The sequence below is a fragment of the Elephantulus edwardii genome, unplaced genomic scaffold (assembly GCF_000299155.1).
Source record: "Elephantulus edwardii isolate Elephantulus edwardi_28Jun2011 unplaced genomic scaffold, EleEdw1.0 scaffold00058, whole genome shotgun sequence".
NCBI classification, from domain to species: Eukaryota; Metazoa; Chordata; class Mammalia; order Macroscelidea; family Macroscelididae; genus Elephantulus; species Elephantulus edwardii.
In genome coordinates, this window is record NW_006399808.1 from 3,822,285 (window position 1) to 3,826,904 (window position 4,620).

The 4,620-nt window shown below is 48.8% G+C and overlaps 1 protein-coding gene across 3 annotated transcripts in view; it reads left to right on the forward strand.

Moving 5' to 3' along the window:
- Nucleotides 1–2,212: 2,212 nt before the first annotated feature.
- KCNMA1 (potassium large conductance calcium-activated channel, subfamily M, alpha member 1) overlaps nt 2,213–4,620 on the forward strand; it is a 1,059,824-nt gene continuing 1,057,416 nt past the window's right edge. For all 3 annotated transcript variants that reach the window (XM_006887494.1, XM_006887495.1, XM_006887496.1), the window contains exon 1: nt 2,213–2,235. The gene's annotated coding sequence lies outside the window, so the exon portion shown is untranslated. The remainder of the gene's footprint in view (nt 2,236–4,620) is intronic.

The following is a 4,620-nucleotide window of genomic DNA, read 5'->3' on the forward strand; positions in this document are numbered from 1 at the left end:
ATTAATTTCAGTGAAAATTTACAGAGGCTTTGGATTTCCATTCATTCACTGTTGCACATTTCTCCTCTCCCAAGCCTCCCCGCCCCAGAACACTACCCTCTTGGAAAAGTAAAAGAAAAATTCTTTCATTGTTTTATAAACCATCTCCCAGGTCCACTCCACCATGTAGCCATCGCTCTAGACTACTGTCATGACAGAAATACCTAATCACATATCTCTTTTAAACAGTTTTCTCCCTCCTCTGTTTCAGTGCAGTATATATTATTGAGCCCATCTTACTCAGTCTCTCTGCAACCCCAAGGTCAGTCCTCTTTTACAACAGTGGCACCATGCAGTATTTGTCCTTTTGTGACTAGGATATTTCACTCAGCATAATGTTCTCCAGAGTCAACCATTTTGAATAATATTGCATGAGTTCCTTGTTTTTCAATGCAGCATAGTATTCCATTGTGTGAATATATCATAGCCTCTCTATCTATTCGTTTGTTGATGGGCACTTAGGTTGTTTCCAACTCCTTGCTTTTGTGAACAAAGCTGCAATAAACATGGGTGTGCATATATCTGCTTTGTGATTGTGTTATCAGTCTTTTTCTTGTGGAGGTACTGTAGGATTCTGTAAACTTTTGTTATGAGACTCTTGTCTGAGGTGGTATTGCCAAATATTTTTTCCAAGTGGTAGGTTTTCTTTTCACCGTATTGGAGAATTTCAGACTACTTTAAGAAACCCCCTTTTCGAAACATTCCCAAAATAACATTACAGACTGGCAATAGCCAGCAGAGGGCGATAGATCACCTAAAGAGTCAGGACTTGGCTTCCTTGGTGCAAAAATGACTGATAAACGTTTGGAGACAGAGACCAGTTCAGAAGAAAACGAAAACGCAACATAGCTTGGGCCAACATTTAAGTAAACATCCTTTCTTGTTATCCTTGGCTACCCATTCTGCTTTTTTATTTTGTCGGTTTATTTATTTATTTATTTTTAATTTTTTAAAAATGGGCTTGCTTACAAAGTTCGTATACATTGTGCTTCATACTATTCATTCGTAGTGTGTTTCATACAATCATTCTCATGCATTATGTTTTATAAAATTAATCACCATTGGACCTTGCCAATTACTGTTTATTTGTTTTAAATCAGTTGGCATTTCTCAAATTAGAATACTTTGTTGTTGTTAATGTATATTTGAGTTTGAACCTACTACCCAGCTGCCTTCAGTTGGTTTCCAGAGGCAGACAGTTGAGGAGATTGTCCATTTTCTCTTGCAGAGCAGATGGTGGATTTGAACCAGAAGTTCTTCATTTGGTAGTACAACTCCTTATTGCCATTTTGCAAAAGATGTACTTTGTGCCCACGCATACATGACTGGGGTATGTGTGCACGTGGTAATAAGACTACCCTCTGTCTGCAAACTATTAAGTGTTGGTATTTTGAATTAAATAAGAGGCTCATGCTGGTTTTAGAAGTAGATTGGCATTTTGACTGTTGCTCAGCTTTGACTTCTTGTGCAAGACTGGCACTATTAAATGAGCTATGTTAAATGAAATGCACTGGGCTCTGCGTAATGCATCTGGGTAATGTTCGCTATTGTCATTACTGGGGCATTTTTAGAAATGGACCACAGCGCTGATCAGGAGGTGGAGTGGACTTGAGTTTAGGAGACAGGCATGGGTGTGGGATGAAGTGGCACTGTGCATCCCCTGAAGTCTATCTCCAGCTGGCTGACTGTAGTGCCCTCTGGGCTTAATTACAACTGCAGCAAAGAGCAGGGACGACTTTGCCTAAATTCCCATCCTACCTGAGGGGCCTTGTTGGGGTATTGAATAGCAAAGAGGGGTCAGAGAGAGCAAGGATCCTGGCTGTACATATACCACCGTGTGATATGCATGCGTGCACCCATGACTACAGGCTTGGAAGTCACCAGACCTTATCTGAGTTTGACCATCTTTCAGACAAAGTCTTAGTGATTGCAACAATGTCTATTATAATGCTTTAGTTCTCATCTCTACAATACAAGGCCATTCCCTGTTTTTATACTAATTTTCTAGACATGGAAACACAATGGATGTAAGGTATCCAAAGTGTAGCCCATAATGTGCTGCGCTGCCAACCAAAGGCATCTCTGCAGGTTCAAATCCACCAGCAACTCAGGGGAGAAAGATGGACATTCTCCTTCCATTGTGATTTACAGCCTGGGAATCCCAGCCGGTGGAGGTGGGGGCGGGGGTTGCTCTGAGTCAAAATTGACTTGATGGGAGGGATTTTTGAGTTTATGTTTCAAGTTTGAGGTTCCATCCTGTCTGGGCAGAAACACTTCTCAGGTTGAAAGACCATGTGCCAAGCTTCCTGAAGCTGGCTTAGACATTATGACTGGTAAAGAAGGGGCTGGAGGGAGCTAGGCAGGGGCCTGGTCTGTGTATTTCCCTGGATAGTGGCCCTTTTTCACCTAGGTCTCTAGGTAGGCAGATGGTGAGACTGGGATTGTGATAATGGTAGAATATTGAGTTTGACAGTGAGGGTCTCTTTCTAATGAATCTCAACTAAAGTTAGGTTTTGGGGTAACACAGACACTGTTAACTATTTCCCCTGGCAAAGGAAGGAGTGATGAAGGAGACAATAAGTCAGAGGCCAGCACTGGCGGGATCCTGAGATGCTTATGGTGATGACAGAGAAACAGCGGGGGACCTTGCAGCCAGGTCCATAAAGGTCAGAGTAAATGTTGGAGTGTACTAACCCTCCAGGTTGGGGTTGAAGGAGGTGTCTGGGCAGGCTGCTGGCAGTGCTGGGGGTTGGGGGTGGGGGAAAGTTGGCTTGTGGAAGCTCAGCTTTGCAGGGATGGTAATCCATTCTAAAAGTTCCATATCCCGCTGAGCAGGCCATCCCATCCTTTTACCTTCCATTTTCCGTTGTGAAAGTTTTGTTTTTAAATTTCAAATTTTGGACTTGATTTAAGCAAAGTCCACAACCTCCCTGGCATCTGGTGAGGCAACAAAAGGCGGTACAGGCGAGCACAAAACTCAACGCCACAGTCACCTTCTTGAACATCACCACCTCATTGTGCAGCCAAATCTCCCAGCCCTGTGCTGGGAAGGCCCAGACCTTCTCACGATAAGGCTGACTGACGCAATGGGGTGGGCACCCAGCAAACCTGGATGACATACCCAGGGATCGGGACCGAACAATTTCACTTTTTGGAAGCTATCTTCTTGTTTACCTTGTCCATGCTGCCTTTGAATTCCAACGCTCAAGCCTCTTATTGCACCCCACTTTCCCCTTTGCCTTTGCTTCTTTAAATGACTGGTTACCTGAATCCAGACAACGTTCTACACTCCTACACTCAGCTAGCGAAGCTCTGCAGCCCTGTCAGCCGGTGTCAAGCTCCGCCTCCCGTCCCCACCCTCCCCTGCGTCCTAGGGCTTCCAGGGGGCGATTTCAGGCAGGAACAGAACTAGAAGGTTTTGTTAAGGACCTCAGCTTGGGGCTTCACTGCAGAAAGGGTGAAAGGAACCGGGAGATTCCAATTACGCCTAAACTAACGAGCTGGAAACACTGGGGAACCCACTATGGCCTTTGAGAGGCAAGCATGATCATTTTGCTTTTAATTAGTACTGGAAAAAACTTGTGATCCAGTTGGTAGCATCAGGAAGAGCAGTGTCCAGAGGGGCCAAGTTTCCGATAAGAGGAAAGAGGGGGGTCTCCCTTAGCTAATAGGGCTAGAGGCCCCCAGTGGACCCGGGCTCCATCTTCAAGGCTGCGGGACGCTATCTTTTGGCGCCTTTTCAGCGGTTGCCCTGCTCCCAAGGCTGCAGATGGGGTCAGCACACTTTGGAGGGCTCTGCTGTCTGTTGGGCCGGGTACCATTCCAAGGCCAAGTCTCTCCTGACCTTCCGCTCACTCTCTTTGGCGGTCTCTGTTCCTTATTAAGGAAAAGGCTGAAAGAACCACCTGTCAGAGGCCTCGGACCACCCGCCAGCCTGCGACCACTAGTCCCAGGCGCTGGATAGATAAGATAAGGGGGAAAGAGCCAGGGATTGATAGACGTGTGTATCTTGGAGAAGCATCCTCCCTCGCGAAGCTCGAGGATCCTGGGGTTCTCAGTCTGTGAAATCCAGTAAATGGCTTAGCCACTCCTCCCCTCCCCACTGGGGGCTCACTTGGGGAGGACGACCTGCCTTGGGAGCCCCCGTCGTTTCCCGGGGTTCCCCAAGGCGCTCAGTGGCAGCGCAGCACCTTGGAGAACGACGCCGGCTCCCACACTCGGGCCGTGGACGCTCTAACCAGCACGCACTGGGCCAGGGGCGTCTGCAGGACCGCCACCAAGGGGTCTCCCTGCCCTCCGCCCAGGCCCGGGCTGAGGCGAGCCAGAGCGGCCAGCCTCCTCCCCGCCCGCCCGGGGCAGCCTGAGACCGCTCCCGCTCCAGTTGCTGCAGCTGCTGCTGCTGGCGGCTGCGGAGAGCGCAGGGCGCGCGCCGAACAGGCTCCGGTGGCGAGGACGGGGCCGAGGAGGAGCCGGAGGAGGCGAGGAGGGAGGCCGAGAGGAGGCCGCGGAGGCTCGGTGGCGTGGCGACGCGGCCCGGGGATCCCGGGAGGCTGGGCTAGCAGGCGGCCGCAGCCCGGCAGC